General features: G+C 44.5%; 1 protein-coding gene across 4 annotated transcripts in view; it reads left to right on the top strand.

The window, feature by feature from the left end:
* Window positions 1-19,701, top strand: part of CIPC (CLOCK interacting pacemaker) — a 194,981-nt gene that overhangs the window by 38,915 nt on the left and 136,365 nt on the right. For 3 of the 4 annotated variants that reach the window (XM_030219127.1, XM_030219124.1, XM_030219123.1), the window contains exon 2: window positions 7,658-7,758. The exons of the other annotated variant lie outside the window; for it this stretch is intronic. The gene's annotated coding sequence lies outside the window, so the exon portion shown is untranslated. The remainder of the gene's footprint in view (window positions 1-7,657; window positions 7,759-19,701) is intronic. 4 annotated transcript variants of the gene reach the window in all.

Here is a 19,701-nt window from a genome sequence, read left to right as displayed (position 1 = left end):
GTTCTTTCCAACTTCTGTTGGGTTGGAAAGAATAAAAAAGGTTTAGAAGTACTGCTCTGGCAGTTTCCCTTTTCAGTATTCAAGGAATTCCGGGCCTTTCAAAATAAGAACATTAACAAAAGAATAGCCATAGTGGATCAGACCAATGGTCCATCTAGCCTAGTATCCTGCTTCCCAGCAGTGGCCAATCCAGGTCACAAGTTCCTGACAGAAATCCAATTAGTAGCAACATTCCATGCTACCAATCCTGGAGCAAACTGGCTTCCCCCATGTCCATTTCAATAACAGACTATGGCCTTTTCCTCCAGGAGCTTGTCCAAACCTTTTTTTTTTTAAACCCAGATACATTAGCCACTGTTACCACATTCTCCAGCAGTGAGTTCCAGATCTTAACTATTCTTTGAGTGAAAAAATATTTCCTTCTGTTTGTTTTAAAAGTATTTCCATATAATTTCAAATGCCCCCTGGTGTTTGTAGTTTTTGAAAGAGTGAAAAATCGAATCACTTTTACCCGTTCTGCACCACTCAGGATTTTATAGTCCAGGCTTCTGTTTGGAGATTCCTACACAGTCTCTGCTCCAGCTTGGGTACAACTAGTGGGGTAAACATGTGGAGCATGGCTCATGGAATTCTTTCCAGCTCCCCTCCATGTAAATGTGTGTATGTGTACATGTTTGTATCTGCATGTGTGTTTGTGTATTGGTATGTGTGAATGCATGCTTGGATGTGTGTTGGGGAGTGTACATGTATGTGTGCTTTCTCTGTCTGATTAAGAGAGGAGATGAGTGGAAGAAGGCCTTTTGAAAAATGCAATTCTTTAATCGCTATCTTACAGTGCATCACTGTGTGTGTATGTATATATGTATGTACACTGCAGCTGTTGGAACTGCTTCTCCCATAGAAATGTATTTCTGTTGCATTTTGGGATGTGTAGTGCTCATTTCAGTGGGTAGAATGAAGGATTAAAAGGGTCACACAGAATTGGGATGCCAGTTAAAAACAGGGCTAGTCAATATTGGCATTCATCACTTCAGTCAGCATGATCTGGACACTGTTTATCACAACAAATGCTCTTGAACAAACTGCATTCAAAAGGGTTGAATGAAAGATGACACCATTTGAGTAGAGTGGACTGAACTTGCCTCATGATCACTATGGCAGTTGTTTAAGTGAAGAGGTAATGCCACTGACACAACTGGTCGAAAAGAGTTTTGTTTTGCTGGGAAGACTAGCTGAAATTTGCTAACAGTTGATAGTTGACAAATGTTGTTTTGTACATCCTAGTTGGCATTATTTAGCTTATGGGTGGAACTCCTATAATGGGTTCTACTTCCCCTTCCATAGCGTCCCAAAGATCAATCCAGAGACGAGTGGATTATGTCCCTCTACCAGCAGATAGCGATAAAGTACTTCAGTGGTTTGCTACATGTGGTCATGTGCAGCCACCTTAACCTCGGTATTCTCTCTATGTAGCAGGTGGACGGTCACACACAGCTCTGGATTGATTGGCGCTTGGTCTGGTTTCCCAGATATAGTAGAGCTTCTGGGATTGAAACAACCTGGGCTTTGGGTCTCGGTGTACACCCCCATCGGTCCTCTCCTTCTATATCCTAAAGGGCTTTGGCTGAGATTTTCTTCAGGCGCACGCTCTCTCTCGCGCACTAAGAATATTTCTGTATTGATCTACCTTGGTTTGGTACCCTCCTTGAGGTGGTTTATGGCGTGTGTGCAACGTAAAAGGAAAGGAGAAAGGGATCTGGGTTAGGAAAGGGTCCTCCTCTAGATTTTTCACTCTTACCCTTTCTCAGAGCTTGGCAATACAGATGGTGTCCAGTTGAGCTTAGTGCTGTTGACTCCATGTTTCTGGGAGAAATGTTACATTTTGAGTTAATTTCTGAGGCTAGTGCACTCCTCCCAGGTTTCTCTTGGCCTCCATGATAATCCTGCACCCTCTGTGCTGACATGGTGGCATTTTCTCCATGTGCAGTGTTTACATTAAAATAGTTTTATTCTGGTAGGTGGCTGGCTTTCAACCTGAAGGTCACAAGTTCAAGGCTGGTTTATCCATCATATTAGAAGCTGTGTATAGACTTTGCTCTATTTCCAATGGGGCATATTTTATTTCATTCTCTCTCTTACTGCTTGCTAAGCAGTATGACTGGAACAGTTATCACTACACTACTGTACTAAAGGTTAGCTTTCCTTTCTCCTTTTGCACACTGATACTAGCCAAACTATAGCATACTAGCTCCAGCCACCACAGTATCTGCAGCATCACCAGTGGCTGTAATTGCTTCTATTGCATTTTTGCACCTTTTTTATTTGTATGGGACAACTAGCATTTATTACGGAGCTACTTCGGTATAGAGGTAGCTTAATAGTTAAGCAACCAGCTGGTTCATGTCCTGCTGCAGCTGGCTATCTGTAGGGCACAATGGTGCAGACAGCCATATTCTGCTACACCATCTAGCTCTGGTTCTCAGCCCACTTTTTAGTCCCAATGCGCAGCCAATTCTTCACCTGCTTTAGTTCTGGCTTCGGCATTGGACAGTTGATGTGGCTTCCAAGTCACATTTAGCAAGCTACCTTTTTAGAAGTAATCTTGTGCTTGGGGAAGTTGGGTACGACCTGAAGGTCTTCAGGTCTCAGAGATTGCCAGAGGACAAGTCTACAGATTCTTTAAAATCCATCTCAGTTTAGTTGAGGGTTATGTGAGGCCCTGTGCGACAGGCCAGGAAACCACTATCAGGGTTTCCACTTCCCCTACGGCAACCCACCTTGCATGCTGGCAGAATGATCTCTGCTTCATTTCCAGGTCTACTTATACCTGCTGCATCTCCCAATGATGAGGTCTCAGTTCACTCCTCGAGTTTCATGAGGAGTGGACCAAGATTGACTAGCGCCAGTTCCGTCCATAGAACCCGGCCTAGCTCCAGACACAGCACCTTCCATAGCTCCGACTTCGTCCGTGGAGCCATGCCTAGCTCTGGTTCCGTCAGCAGAGCCTTGTTTTAGCTTTGGCTTCGGCTGTAGGGCTTGGTGTAGCTCTGAATCTGTCTGTGGAGCCTTGCACTGGTCTGTCCTAGATGTAGAGCCTGGTATGGCTCCGAAGAACCTTGCCAAGCTCCAGTTCCGGCCGTACAGCCTTGCCTGGCTCCAGCCATTGAGCATGGCCCTGGCCTAACTACAGCTCCAGCTGTTCTTTCTGTCCTACCATTGATCTCTGTCCTGGTGGCCGAGACTGGCTTAGTCTGACTCCAGACCATCATGCTTGGCCTAGTTCTGTTTTTGGCCATCCAGTGTTGCCTGACTCCGCTGGCTTCAGCTCTAGCTGTGCTTCCTTTCCTAGATATGGCTGCACCCCATGGTCGCTAGTGGATTCGCTTGCCTGGTTGCGGCTGCTGCTAGCAGGTTCGCTTGATGGGTTACAGCTCTGTCCATGGTGGCAGGCTCTGTTGGTTGCTCTTCGAGCTTTGCTCCGATTTTGTCAGTTTTCCTTGTGTTGGTATGGTCTGCCCGATTTTACCTTTGGGGCTAGCCAGCAGCCTGACAATGGGCCCGGTTCCGGCCCTTGTTGGGGACACATCCATCTCGACGGCTTCAGCCTCCTGTATATCCTGTGTGGTGTGGGCAGCGGATGTTTTTGAGAGATTCTTTCTCTCTTCCTGGTGACAGGTCAGAGCTAGGCATTGGTCTGTGCTCATGGCTCCTGGTTGCTTCTCGGCATTTTCTCAGTGTTCCTGGTTTTGGTTCGTTGGTCAAGATCCTGGTTTAACCTGGGGAGCTCTGCTCGCCCTGTGGTTGCACCAGGTGGTCCAGGCGGGTCCCTCCCATACCCAGATGCCATTTGGGGTGTACATCTCTCTTGTTCTTGATTGCCTTTGCTGGCCATTTTCTTGTATGCTGTGGAGGTAGCTAGACAAGTTCCCTTGCTGCGAACCTTGGCTACTTTTTGGATCTAACCCTGCAGGCCGCTCCACCATGAGCATGGGTGCCTTATGGGTTTCCACGCAAGCGGTGGATTCTCTTGTTGGATTCCATGTTGGGGACACTGCGGTGCTGTACGGGCTTTTGAGGGTTTCTCCTGGGGATGGCCCAGTTTAACTGCTTCTCTCTCTCGGAGCCCTGTTCTGAAGGGGATTGGGTGTACTTCTCCTGTTTCTAGTTTTTTTTCAGGCTTCACGTCACCTCCTTGCCCTGCAAGGGTGATATGCGCTTTCTTCTGTGATAGCAGTGGGCCACTCAACATTGGCCGCTTGCTCTTCCCTCATGACAGCACCTATGGTTGTTTGCTGGTGCTAACCAGACCGAGAGGTAAGGGTGTGTAGTTGTGGACTACTTTGGTACATCCCACTTGTCTCTGGATTGATCTGTGGGACACTATGGAAACACTTGTAATTACCCTGTATATCCTGTAGAGCCGGTAGTGGGAGGCGGGGATAGTGCTGGGCAGACTTGTACGGTCTGTCCCCTGAAGGGGACAGGTGCAGGTCGGGGTAGGGTATACACAAAAAAGTGGCACATTTCTTGGGCGGACTGGGTGGACCGTGCGGGTCTTTTTCTGCCATCATCTGCTATGTTACTATGAGGCATATTTTCAAAGCACTTAGCCTTCCAAAGTTCCATAGGTTTCTATGGAACTTTGGAAGGTTAAGTGCTTTGAAAATATGCCTCTGTTACCCTTTCCCAATGTCTTTTCCTCTCTCCCTTTCTGTCTTTCCTATCAAATATTGCAGTTCTCCCCTGACCCTTTTGCATCATCATGCCCTGTTATTGTGTGTGGTTTTTCTCTTTTTTTTTTTTTTTTTTAATTATTTTTCTTGCCACTATTAGACTGTGAGCTACTTAGACACATGATGAGTGGGATAGAAAATCTCTATTAAACTTAAACTTTATACAAGGCCTTTGTGTGTAAAACAAACTTTACACATGAAAAAAGCCTTTATAAAATTATCTCCAGTGTAAAATACCTTTCCTTGTAATGATACTTGCCCACCACCCAGTCACTAGCCACCGTGTCCTCATGACATTGATGAGGTTTTTTTAAGAATAGTGATATACGATACCTGTTCTCTAAACATTGCTGAAATAGTTCCAATAATATGGTTGTATACTACCTTGGAAAAGTGATGTATTAAGTAAATAAATTGAACCCAAACTATGCACCATGCCTCTGATGCTGCCTCCTCTCATCCCTTTTATTACTGCTTTTTCTAAAACGTTGGCTTAATATCCCTCTTTATTATACCAGTCAGCAAGCGCTTAACTTATTGCACTTGCCGAACATCAGAAGTAAGTAGCTACAGGCTACATGACCTAGAATTTTTCACCTTTTGAACACGTTCCTTCAGTCTGTCCTTGGCATGATGCCTCGGTAGTGATTAGGTTGTTCTCTTGTGTTTTTTCTTGAGAACAGGAAGAGGTGTGGCAGTACATTACAAGCTGTTCAAGCTTCTACAGTTTGGCTGCACTTTCTGGGAGCTGTGTCAGCACACTAAGAACAAAGTAACACATATTTGTAGTACTTAGACTTAATTACTGTATCTTCCATCTAGAAGGAGCATTGTTACTGTAAATCTGTATGAGAGAGTACATTTATCTTGATTCATATGTGTTCTAGCTTCCAGACTTGCACACGTTCCAGTGAGGTCTTACCTGGTTTACTGTGTCGTAAAGGATATAGACAATAAAGAGAATCTAGGGGAAGGGACACAAGAATGATGTAGAATCAGCATCAGAGCTATGAGGAAAGGGCCTATATACAGTAAATATTCATCTTTTGTTACTCATGGGAATACTAATTAAACGCTCCTTGATATTATGACCTTTATTTTTGCTCTGGCTAATAGTGGCAGATTGTGATCTTAAATTGGCCAAATTACATAATTTATTTTTGGACTTTCGATAAGGGCAGAGGAAAGGGGGGTGGATAGTCTTTATAACGCTTTCTCCACATGGAAAAGGACTCTTATAAAATTGTGTGGAGATATACGCTCATACAAAGTAGGTGAACAAAAAGTGTGCCTAATTTTACTTGATCTGTGTGTAGCCGTTTCAAAGAGCAGGCTGAGCTGGGATGGAGTCATGATGGTATGCATCTCTCAATCCAGTCTCTTGCCTGCCATGATGCTCTTTCCTACTTCCCTTCCTTCTTCTTGCTCATGACTGGCTGGCTGAAAACAGGAAAAAAAATTCCCTACAGTACCTTAAGAAAAGCATCAGTGGGAGTCCTTTAGGCTTCACCAGCTGAAGACCCCATAGGACATGGGGCTTCCTGTGGTATTTGAAAGCTCTCTGACAACCAACCTGGGGGGAAATATTAGGGTGGGGTGAGTGTGGGGATAAGAGATCATATGAGGAAATGATGGCAGAGGAGATGCTGAGGAGGGACAGAGAGTGAGAAATTAAGCATGAGATCAGGAAGGTTCATAGGAACCAAGAGGAAGTGGAGATAGAACATGGTGTGAATGATGTAAGAGTGGGGATGCAGGGGGTATAGAGAGAGCATTGGAGTAAGTGTTTTGGGGAAGCAAGTATGGAGAAGAGATGAGCGAGTGGAAAGGGAGGAAGGTGAGTGGAGTAGAGAGGGAGGTGTCTGAAAGATTGTAGAAGAAACTGGAGAACAGGGAGAGCATCTGTCTAAAGTTGGGTAAGAGATCATGGGATCAGGTAGAATGGAATGGAAAGGGTGCAAAAATGTGTAGGATATCCTTACTACCATCTCCCCCTCCGCCCCCCCCCCCCCCCCCGGAAATGTCACTCTGCTCCCACATTCCATCATCTGATCTTCGTATTCCATCCACTTACAGGCAACATACACATGCATGTCATAGAGTCCAAAAACGAGCTTAAATTTGCCATTTGCTCTAGAGCTGGTCCTAGTCCTTCTGCTGTTGGCTTCCTCTTCCTGTAACTAGTGGCAGTGGTGAGTGCTTGCCTGCTACAGTCTATCCATTCTTGTTCTAAAGTTGCTTTATTGCTTCCCTTGTTCCCTCTGCTTTTACATAGCCACCAGTGCTGCTGCTGCTGCCTGCTCATCTCCTGCAGCAGTTGGCAACATCTCCATCTGGTAAGGAATTTTGTACTGGGCTGTTATCGGTGCTTTTCTCCGAGGACAGCCAAGACTGATAAATCCTTACTCATGGTTGATGTCACCGATGGAGCCTGGCACAGGAAACACTACCCCATTAAATTTTCTAGAAGCCTTTGAGTAGGCCTACCCTGTATGTGCATCATTTCCTGGCTGCTGTCACATGGGACTTCCTTAGTCTTAATTTTTCTGAAGAGCTGATTAGACTTTTTTTTTTTTCCCATTCACGGTCACCTCCGCACCTAATTGTTGAAAATTTAGCAATTTTGTTTGTAAGTTCTGTCTTTGTTCCATGGCTCCCTGGTATTTTCCTTAATCAGACTTTTTTTTTTTGTCAAAAATAGTATTTCTTTTTTTCATAAGTTTTTGGCCTACCTATAAGCCTTGAGCTCTTGGCCAGGGAATTTTTGTCACCATTGAGTTGCTAGATTTCCCAAAAGAAGAACACCAGTGGTTTCAAAAAGTGTTACCAGTGCAACAGGACCATATCTGTCACAGATATTTACAATTGGTGCCTCTAATGCTTGGGTCATGACCGTGATCCCTCTCATTTTAATCTATTCACAGATGTCCGAGAAGGATTCGTGGCAGAGAAAAGCAGTGTAAAAAATTTCCTAGAGATGAGACTTGTCTATTGGCATCGAAGCATTGGCCTCCATGGGCCCAAGGTATGTGTTGACATCAAGAGTGTCCCAATCACCTTTTTCTATGGAGCCTCATTGGAGCCCACTATGAGCAGTTATCATCCAGTTCTTAGCTGAAGAAGAGGAAGGAGTAATCCTCATCTTCATCAGTGCTGAGGGAGCACAATGCAGCACATCGGATGTAGGTTGAGACATCTCAGTTTCGCTTCCCATCAAGTGTGGCACCAATGTTGCCAGTATTCTCATAGTGCTTTGACACAAGGACTCATTCATCTTCGGTGCCATTGTAGAGGATGTGACAGCCTCCACAGATCTGAGGCCCCTGATTCATAACACCCCAAGTAACTCGGGAAGATGTGGCCACACCTACTGTAATGTCTATGCTTTTGTTAATGTCAGCCTTTGAGGAGCTGCTGATACAGAAATTCAAATTCGCTCAACATAATGCTGCAGCTTCAACATTGTTAAAGTCAAGGGCAGATGTGGTCCAGCTGATACTGAAGACAATGCTCTGCATGAAAGAGATGTTTTGAAGGGGTTCAGAATTGAGGAAGGCTGCACTGGTGTCCATTTTAATTGCTTTGGGCGAGGAAGCTTTCCCAACACACCTGGAATCCTTGGCATCTCAATGCTCAGAAAACCTGACCGAGCAATCGGTATTGCAAGACAGGTAGATACTTAAATTTCGCCATCAGATTTCTGTGAGTCTGAGTTGATGCACTTCTTGGGATTCCGATGAGAAACCAGAGGCTTTCTTGATGGAGGGGTCCACTGGTCTCTTCAGATCCCACCACATGTGAGACACAAATACACACCAGAGGCGCTTTCATTGATTTTTGTTGTGGAAATGGCTCAGGATATCCCCCAGGGGGCTGCAACAAAGGTTCTTAACAGAATCCTATACAGATGAGAGAATGTGGGAGACCCCCCCCCCCCCCCCCACCCCGGCCCGCTCTGTATCTTTTATTGATAACAAGGTCAACTTTATGTATAGAGTCCAGAATGCTCTTGTTCCAGAAGCAACAGATTTCTCACCTTTCATGGTGGTTTGTCTGTTCTCAAAAGAACCAAAAGTTACAAGACTTGCTCCTATGTGCCCTCTAGGAGGGAAGCTTAGACATTGGAATTTCTTGGGAACAGACTGTTTCAGAATACTATGCTTAGGTCCTTCATGACATCCTACCAGTTGTTCATGGACTTGTACTTGTGCACTGTATTTGTCTGTCCAGTATGTACAGTAAAGTGTGGGGTACTTTTGTAAGAGATTTACTGGGTTCCTTTGGGTTCATGATGTCTTACTGAGTACCCAAGTGAGGAGATTATATATGTCAATATGGTAGATATGTTGCAGTTCTGTAGTCTCTGCCTTACTGTTGTTGGCACTGTTTGAAAGTTGGATCTAGGCCTGTGAGGTATTGGCTGAGGCTATCTTTGGCTGGGAGGTTCCTTTCTACCATATGTACTGTATAATGCTATAATTTGACAAAAAATTAAACTTGAAAAAAAAACTAGCCTCTGATGCCTTCTTGATGCACCTGCTGCACTAACCACTAGGCTGCTCCTCTACTCTGATGGAGTGGAGGAGTAGCCTAGTGGTTAGTGCAGCGGACTCTGATCCTGGGGAACTGGGTTCGATTCCCACTGCAGCTCCTTGTGACTCTGGGCAAGTCACAACCCTCCATTGTCCCAGGTACAAATAAGTACCTGTATATAATATGTAAACCACTTTGAATGTAGTTGGAAACCACAGAAAGGCGATATGAGTCCCATTCCCTTTTCCCCCTTCCCCCCCTTTCCCCCTTCCTTCTAAATTCAGGGAGGGGAAAGGCCTTCCGTATGTGTACTGTCTCTATTCCTGTCATAGTGAAGACCATTCTGAAACGGACAAGATTGGGAAGCCACAGTTTTCATGCCCCGCTATTAGCCAGAAGTCCTGTGAGGCCAGAATGTTTTCAATACTGATCATGCAAGTATAGGGCACAATGTTATGTCCCAACATTGAGTCCCTAGCCTTCACAGTTTGGATACTGAGAAGTTACATTTATTGAGAAGTTAAGTGTTAGTTTCCCTGAATTTGCCTGGCAGTCTCTAGTAAGTCTTGCTGGCTACCAGAAATTATTCTACTAAAAGAGCATATGGATGGAAATGGAAGAGGTTTGCTGTCTGGTGTGAGGGCAGAGCAAGATATCATTTAGCTTGCCCCATACAAAACTAGCTTGAATACCTTATCTGTTGTAGGTGGGTCTCAAGACCAATTTGGGTAGGGCTCATCTTAGTGCAGTTGAAGCTTATCACATAGAAAGTAAACCCATCTCTGTACAGCTTTAGTTCATTTTTTTTTGTGAGGCTTGCATGTACTGAAGCCTCCCCTCAAGCCTCTTGCTGTGTCATGGGACCTTAACATTGTATCCAGCTGATGATAGCTCTGTTTTCTGCCCTTAGATGCCTGCAGTTTGAAACACCTGACCTGCAAGGTCTTAATTTTGGAGGCACTTGCTTCAGTTCACAGGGTTAGTGAGTTTCAGTGACTTACCTTACACTAAATTTGTTAACAAGTGTGGTCCTACACACCGATCTGAACAGGGGTGGACTGGCGGTGCTCTGGGCCCCCGGGCTGTAAGGGTCACACTACCTGCACCCTGCACACCAGTGCGCCCTACCTGGTCCTGCCATGATCTACCCTGGTGGTCTAGTGGCCTCTTTGGGGACAGGAGAGATCTCCTACTCTTTCCTGCCCACTGCTGCTGCTCTGCCCGATGCTAACACATTTTCAAAATGGCTGCCGATACTTCCTGTGGCAGTCTTGTGGGTCTCATTCTCGTGAGACTGCCGAAGGGAAGTAGCAGCCATTTTAGAAATGCAGCAGCGCTGGGCAGAGTAGCAGCAGCAGGCAGGAAAGAGTGAGGATGTTGCCTGTCTCTGAAGAGGCCACTAGACCACTAGGGTCCATCTAGCCCAGTATCCTGTTTCCAACAGTCCCCAATCCAGGTCACAAGTACCTGGCAGAAACTCAAATCATTCCATCATGAGTCAATTCAGTAAGAAGAACTTTTGAGTCTAATGGTATCTGTGTAGTTAGAATTGTTGACAAAACACTCCCCCCATTCCTCCCAGAACGGTTGTATTACTGGGCAAGTCCACCATATATGCATAAAAGTATGTATGGCCCTGTATCCTCTACAACACTTAGGAGAATATTTGGATGAAAAATGGATAAGCCTCATAGGGCACCTATACCAACGATATATCATTTGAGTTCATTCTCTATCAGGTTAGCAGGTAATAGAGACCTTGAAACTGTTTTGATATTTGCTTTGCCATTCCTGATCAGTAATATCTCCAACACCTTTTCCCCAGGAGTGAATAAAGTTAAACTTTAAGTTTTAGGTACATAGGATAATGGGGTAATACATGGAAAAATAACAGGCTGTACTGTAATGATGGGCTACATCTTTCAATGATGGGAGAAAAAGGATCCTTGGGGAGAAATTCAGACAGTACATTTCTAGACATTTAAACTAGAGGGTGGGGGTGGCAAAAGGAAACGGGGGATTTCGGAAAGTCACCCACAGAATAAACATGATGGCAGAGGGAAAGGTCATGTAAATATAGAAAACCACCCAAACTCACTAAGCGCATGGAAAGCTATGTGCACAAATGCTCGTTGTCTAAGTAAAAAGGTTCAAGACTTGCCAGCCCTGATGTTTGAAGAAAACTTGGATATTGTTGTATTACGGAGACGTGGTTCAACGATTTCCATGAATGGGATGTGGCCGTACTAGGCTATAATCTTTTTAGGAAGGATAGAGAGGGCCGAAGAGGTGGAGGAGTGGCTCTGTAATGTGAGAGACAGTATCAGAGCGGCTGAAATGCAGGGAACCTGGGGAAAGGAAGAAGCTTTATGGATCGTCCTGGAAAGAGAAGACAGAACCTGTATCCACACAGGGGTTATCTACAGACCTTCTGCGCAAACGGAGAAGTTAGACAAGGATCTGATAGAAGATATTCAACAGATTGGTATGAAAGGGGAGGTGCTACTGTTTGGAGATTTCAGTTTGTCTGATGTGGATTGGAACGTCCCATTTGTGGAATCGGAAATAAGTAGGGAGATTGTGGATGCCTGTCAAGTGCCTTCCTCAGACAAGTGGTGACAGAACTCACGAGGGAAGGGTCGATGCTGGATCTAGTGCTCACTAATGGAGGTAGTGTTTCCAATATCCGGGTGGGTGCCCACCTATGTAATAGTGATCATCACACCGTATGGTTTGATATAAGGAAGAAGGCGGAGTGCAGGCGCACAAAACTCAAAGTACTGGATTTCAGACATACTGATTTTGATAAAATGGAATACCTGAAGAAGGAGCTGTTGGCACGGGAAGGCATAGGAAAAGTGGAAAAACAGTAGTCCAAGCTAAAGGCTTCTCTAAATATGGCGACTGATCTTTTTGTGAGGAAAGTAAACAAAAACAAGAGAAGCAGGAAGCCTATATGGTTCTCCAAACAAGTAGCTGAAAAAATAAGAGCAAAAGAGGCTTTGTTCAAGAAATACAAAAGAACGCAACGAGAGGATCATGGAAAAGGTTTTCAGTTTAAACTCAAAGAAGCGAAGATGGAAATACGGCTAGCGAAAGCACAAGCGGAAGAAAAAATGGCTAAAGATGTAAAGAGAGGTGACAAGACCTTTTTCAGATATATTGGAGAAAGGAGAAGAGAGAAAGGATGAAGATAAAGCGAACGTGCTAAACAATTATTTCTCTTCGGTGTTCACGGAGGAAAATCCTGGAGAAGGACTGCGGTCGGCCGCCGAGGGAATATTTGGGAATGGAGTAGATACTGTGCGGTTTACAGAAGAAAGAGTTTATAAACAGCTGGAGAATCTGAAGGTGGACAAAGCTATGGGGCCGGATTGGATACATCCCAGGATACTGAAGGAGCTCAGAGAGGTCCTGGCGGGACCTCTTAAAGATCTATTTAATAGGTCTTTAGAGACTGGAGAGGCTCCGCGAGATTGGAGACGAGTGGATGTGGTCCCTCTTCACAAAAGTGGAGACAGGGAAGAAGTGGGAAACTACAGACCTGTAAGACTCACGTCGGTGGTAGGAGAAATAATGGAGTCGCTGCTAAAAGAAAGGATAGTTAACTTTCTAGAAGCCGACTGGTTACAGGACCTGAGGCAACATGGCTTTACCAAAGGAAAATCCTGCCAAACGAATCTTATTGACTTCTTTGACTGGCTGACCAAAGAACTGGATGAGGGACATGCGCTAGATGTATTCTACTTGGACTTTGGCAAAGCCTTTTGATACGGCCCCCCACAGAAGACTTGTGAATAAGCTGAAAGGGTTGAACTTGGGACTGAAAGTGGTGAACTGGATAAGAAACTGGTTGACCGACAGGTGGCAGAGGGTGGTGGTAAATGGAATCCGCTCAGAGAAAAGGAAAGTGAGCAGTGGAGTTCCTCAGGGGTCGGTGCTGGGGCCTGTTTTGTTTAATATATTTGTGGGAGATATTGATGAAGGGTTGGAAGGAAAGGTGTGCCTTTTTGCAGATAACAAGAAAATAGCCAATAGAGTGGATACCCTGGAGGGAGTAGAAATGGGATCTCCCGAATGTTAGAAAAATGCTCGAGGGTCTGGCAGTTAAGTACACAAGTAATGCCACACTGGGAAAAGACCAAGGGTCCATCGAGCCCAGCATCCTGTCCACGACAGTGGCCAATCCAGGCCAAGGGCACCTGGCAAGCTTCCCAAACGTACAAACATTCTATACATGTTGTTCCTGGAATTGTGGATTTTTCCCAAGTCCATTTAGTAGCGGTTTATGGACTTGTCCTTTAGGAAACCGTCCAACCCCTTTTAAACTCTGCCAAGCTAACCGCCTTCACCACGTTCTCCGGCAATGAATTCCAGAGTTTAATTATGCGTTGGGTGAAGAAAAAGTTTCTCCGATTTGTTTTAAGTTTACTACACTGTAGTTTAATCGCATGCCCCCTAGTCCTAGTATTTTTGGAAAGCATGAACAGACGCTTCACATCCACCTGTTCCACTCCACTCATTATTTTATATACCTCTATCATGTCTCCCCTCAGCCGTCTCTTCTCCAAGCTGAAAAGCCCTAGCCTCCTTAGTCTTTCTTCATAGGGAAGTCGTCCCATCCCCGCTATCATTTTAATCGCCCTTTGCTGCACCTTTTCCAATTCCACTATATCTTTCTTGAGATGCGGCGACCAGAATTGAACACACTACTCAAGGTGCGGTCGCACCATGGAGCGATATAACGGCATTATAACATCCTCACACCTGTTTTCCATGCCTTTCCTAATAATACCCAACATTCTATTTGCTTTCTGAGCCGCAGCAGCACACTGAGCAGAAGGTTTCAGTGTATTATCGACGACTACACCCAGATCCCTTTCTTGGTCCGTAACTTCTAATGTGGAACCTTGCATGACGTAGCTATAATTCGGGTTCTTTTTTTCCCACATGCATCACATTGCACTTGCTCACATTAAACGTCATCTGCCATCTAGCCGCCCAGTCTCCCAGTCTCGTAAGTTAAAATTTAATTAATTTACAATAATGTGCTCCGGGTGTTTTTTTTTTTCCCTTTTCTTTAATATATTACAAACAGATCCCACTCTCTGTCTTTTATACACATACATTTACTGTTTTGAACATAAGCTCCACAAAAAATAACATTTTTTATACACACAGAACACTCAGACCGTCACATCTTATTTTCAATGTTTTTCCCCATATTCTCATCCGTGTTGATGGTTCATGTGTATTATCAATACTTTTAGTCCAGATATCCAATCCACAACAAATTATTAATCAGTGATGTTCTTATAGTCCTCAAACCTTATCAATCCTCATTCGAGGTAATCTTTTTTTGTACTCTGAAACCAACTTGTCGATTGTAAATAATCCTTGTTTGTTTTCACTATTCCACATGAGCTTCACCAAAGCTTTGAAACTGTATCCATTGCATTCATCGTTATTGTTACTTTTTCATTTGTGACAATAAGTCTGAGTACCCTCTTCCATGGTAATTGACTGAACTTCAAAAGAGCCTTGTTCAAAACAGATTTGGATTCACAAATCACCGCTCATTCTTTCTTTTGTTCCTCAATGTTGGCCACATTTTTTTTTTAAAGAATAATTCAATTTTTCAGCAACTCGCCAGCAGGATTAACGTCCAGTCTCAGTCACGGAATACTGATCCTCAGGCTTCATGCCCTTACACTCTACTGCTCTGATTAAATATTCTTAATAAAATTTAATGCCAAGAAGTGTAGAGCGATGCACTTGGGGTGCAGAAACCCAAAAGAGAGATGCCAGATAGGAGGGGAGAGGTTAGTAAGCTCGACTCAGGAGAGAGACCTTGGGTTGTTGGTGTCTGAGGCTCTAAAGGTGAAGAAACAGTGTGATAAGGCGACGGCCGTGGCCAGAAGGATGCTAGGCTGCGTAGGGAGGGGCATAACCAGCAAAAGAAAGGAGGTGTTGATGCCCTCTACAAGTCGGTGAGGCCCCACTTGGAGTATTGTGTTCAGTTTTGGAGGCCGTATCTTGCTAAGGATGTAAAAAGACTGGAAGCAGTGCAAAGAAAAGCTACAAAATTGGTAGAGGATTTGTGTTGCAGACCGTACGAGCATAGGCTTGCTGACCTGAGCATGTATACCTTGGAGGAAAGGAGAAACAGGGGTGACATGATACAGACATTCAAATATTTGAAAAGTATTAATCCACAAATGAACCTTTTTCGGAGATGGGAAGGCGGTAGAACTAGAGGACATGAATTCAGGTTGAAGGGGGCAGACTCAGGACTAATATCAGGAAGTACTTTTTCACGGAGAGGATGGTGGATATGTGGAATGCCCTCCCACGGGAGGTGGAGATGAAAACGGTAATGGAATTCAAACGTGTGGGATAAACACAAAGGAATCCGGTTTAGAAGGAATGGTTCCATGGAATCTTAGTGGAGATCGGGTGGCGACGCCGGTAATTGGGGAAACAAAACGGGAGCTGGGCAGACTTCTATGGTCTGTGCCCTGACCGTGACTGAATAGATAGGGATGGGCTGGAGTGTAAATTTTAAGGGACTTTGATGTTAGCTTCAGAACTTAGTACAAGAACGGTACTGGGCAGACTTCTGTTTGAACACTCTCTAAAGGCTTTCAGAGATCGTTTACAGAACAAAATTGTTCTCGTTTTGGTTTCCAGATGGCTGACGTACCTGCTGCTTCTCTGAATCTCTTAAGTTTTGGCGATGCCGAAAAGAAGGTGCTGGTCTTCCTCCATCGCTCCTCAGCGGCAGAACCTTTCCTCTAACCCGGTTACAATGCAAACTTTCTTTCAGAGAAACACGGTGCCAGAGGTGTTGGGGAATAGCCCATTGGTCCGTTCTGGGGTGGATGGAGACCCCGCAGCGTTTCTAGGGCTAGTGCTTTCGCTCAGTCCCGATGAAAGAGCTCCTCCCCCTCAACCCTCTGGGAGTAGTACTCCTCTGTTGGCATCCTCTATCCCGAAGCCTACACTTGGAACGGGAGAAGAGAGATGGGAGGTGATGACATCGACCGGAGTAATTCGGTCCGGAAGAGACTTAGACAACCAGATTGGAAGAGTATTACTAATTACTCCTGGAACGGAGAAGGAGACTTCAGCCGTGAGTGAGGAACATGGCTCTTATTCTAACATAGAAGTAACAACAACTGTATTTCCTATATCAATGGACAAACCAAGTGAAGTTACGCTGGATAGTCTATGGACATTAATAGTAGTGTTGGGAAAAGCAATATGCCCGCAGATAAAAAAAAAATTGACTCAAGATTTAACCAATTTAGAGCAGAAGACAAAAGATATTGAATATAGAATGGAAACCTTAACGAATAAAAATAAGGAATATGAAAATGAAGTTAAAAAGACACAATCATAACAAGAATATAGTTAAGGACTTAATATTCCTTAGAAGAAAAACTGAATCCTTGGAAAATTCGATAAGAAATAATAATCTTCATTTTTTGAATTTCCCCAAACAATTTGCAACTTCTCCAAGAGATATGTTAAGGAAATACATAAGATATATTGGGAGTGGCTGAAGAGGCCATTCCCCCGTTCTCTCAAATATATTATCTGCCAGCAAAAACAAAAGAGAATCAAACTTCTCAAGAATTAGATGTTTCAGCGATTCTGTAAGCTTCTGATAGTGAAACGGTAATACCGTCGACTCTGCAATTGTGGCATTAACTCCAGATAAAAACTGGCTAATGAGACTATTCTTTCAGAATAGGGAAAAAAGTTTTCTTGGACTGAAAATCCGTGTTTTTCCTGATGTTACTAAAGATACTCAGAAGCGTAGACAACAATTCCTTATGATGAAGCCAGGGGTACTTCACTTGGGGGCGACTTTTTTTTAAAGATATCCTTGCAAGTGCGTTGTTAAATATCAGATGAATAAGTATGTTTGGGGGTTTTTTTTATCCCCCTCAACTCACTGCCTTTTAACAGCTAAGGGGTCTATTGGGAGGGGAAGGAATAGCTCTGTGTAATAATTTACTGGTACCTTTTGGGAATCAGACTCAGCAAATTCCTGCTTTTTTTTTCTAGATATCCTATATGTAACATTTTGAATCCCAATTGTGGACTTGAGTATATTCTGGTGAGATATTTTCCTTTTTTATATATAATATAATGAACGCCAGATAGCTTTTCTGTACAAGTATTATACTTGATTATAAGTTAAAATTCTATAAATTAAAAAAAAAAAAGAAAAGAATTGTTCTCATCCAAGCCAACAATCAAGTTGCAATGTATTATATGAACAAGCAGGGGAGTTTGGGATCTTGTGTCAGGAGGTGGTACAAACGTGAGAGTGGTCCCTCTTTCATGGGACGGTATTACAAGAAATGTATCTGGCTGGCAAGAACAACAGCCTGGTGGTCAGACTGAGCAGGGTAATGCAGCCTCATAAGTGGTCTCTCAATCTGGGCATAGCCTACAGATCTTCCAAGAGCGGGGCACCCCCTCGGTGGATCTTTTCGCCACACAGCTCAACAACAAGATCCCTCAGTTCTGCTCCAGGCTCATCACATGGCATACTAGCATCAGCTGCCTTTCTCTTTCATTGGTGGGGAGAGTCTTCTGGTTGCTTCTTATCCTCTCATACCTCTCATAGAGAAGACTTCACTGAAACTCAGGCAAGATTGGGGAACAATTATCCTGATCGCTCCATTCTGGCTGAGACAGATCTGGTTTCCTCTTCTTCTGGAGTTGTCCTCCAAGTAGCTGTGGAGATTGGAGTGCTTTCTGACCCTCCGACCCTCATAATGCAGAACAAGAGGTCCCTCAAGCATCCCAGCCTCCAGTTCCTGGCCCTTACAGCCTGGATGTTGGGAGTGTAGAATTTCAATCCTTGTATCTGCCTGAGGGTGTTTCCAAAATTGTGCTTGCTTCCAGGAAAGATTTCACTAAGAGGCATTATTCTTTTAAACGGAGAAGGTTTGCTGTCCGATATGAGGGCAAGATCCTCTATATTGAATACCTCCTGCACCTCTCTGAGTCTAGTTTAAAAAACAGTTGTGATGATTCAGGAAAGGTGTGCCCCTTGGGCCATAGCCGGGTTGGCTCTATTCTGTCAATTCGAGGGTCAACCGGGCCCCGACTAGCAGCAGGCAAGTCTCTCGGGCTAGGTACAGCACAAGGCACAGGACTAGGTGCAATAAGTAACTAAATCCAGACTAGTAGAAGCAGAAGACAAGGCTGGACCCAAGCAAGATAGACTAAGATCAAGATAAAGCCGGCTGGAGACGAGGCAGACAAGACTGCAACTACACAAGACAGTCAAGCAACCCATTGCGAAGGCAGCGCTGAAGAATCCAGAGGTTCCTTAAATAGGCTTAGACCCGTAATATCCTCTCTGGGCGCCTCCATGGGATTCCTGTCGTTAACCCTTTAAAATGTGGGCCTAGGAGGAAGGCAGCATGGCCAGCCCATTCCCACAACCAAAGCCCTGCGATGCCGAGGAGGACCATAAGACCCGATTCCGGAGCCCCTGGAAAACGGGAGGTAAGTTGGGTGGGAGTCACGGCAACAGCAGTGACCACCAACTCTGTAAGGGTACATCTCGGTGCAATTGGTGCTTAACATTTTTGTATAGGTGGTAAGCCCATCTCTGTGCAGCATACGGCTCGATTCCTGAGAGATTTGGTGTTCACAAGGCCCCCCTGGTCAAACCTACTGGGTCAAGTGATCTCAATATCATTCTAACCCAGCCTGACTCTTGTCATCTTAAGTATCTGACCTAGAAAGATGTGCTTTTGGTGGCAGTCACTTCAGCGCGCAGTCATTGAGCCCTAGTAGCTGATCCACGTTACATGAATTCATCACAACAGGGTTGTTCTTCGCACACACTAAGCACCTTCCTAAGGTAACATCGGAGTTCCATATTAACCAGTCAATTGTTCTGCCAACATTTTTTTCCAAAGCTGCATGCCCATCCTGGTGAAAGTATACTGCATACTTTGGACTGCAAGTGAGCCATAGCCTTCTGTCTGGAGTGGACTAAAGTCCATAGACCACTCAGATTTTGACCCAAACAGGTTGGGGGTAGCCATCAACAAACACACTATTTCCAGTTGGCTAGTGGATTGCATCTCCTTCACACGCCCAGGCTGGGCTGACTCTAGAAGGTCATGTCAAGACTCATAATGGCTACATTGGTAGCCCACTTGAGGTCAGCCATCATTGAGGAGATTTATGAGGTTGTGACATGGTCTTCAGTCCACATATTCACATCTCACTACTGCAGGATCCCCAACATGACAGCTGGTTCAGACAGTTCTGTAGAATTTGTTTGGTGTCTAGAATCCAACTCCACCCTCATAGGCCCAGTTTTGTTCTGTTCTAGACTGCACTTTCACAACTAGATTGTATATAGTTTAGTTTAAGGTTGGCCTGCTGTCCTCGGAGA

This window comes from Microcaecilia unicolor, chromosome 11 (assembly GCF_901765095.1).
Source record: "Microcaecilia unicolor chromosome 11, aMicUni1.1, whole genome shotgun sequence".
NCBI classification, from domain to species: domain Eukaryota; kingdom Metazoa; phylum Chordata; class Amphibia; order Gymnophiona; family Siphonopidae; genus Microcaecilia; species Microcaecilia unicolor.
The sequence above is the reverse complement of the archived record's forward strand: the minus strand, read 5'-3'. Positions and strand labels throughout refer to the sequence as shown.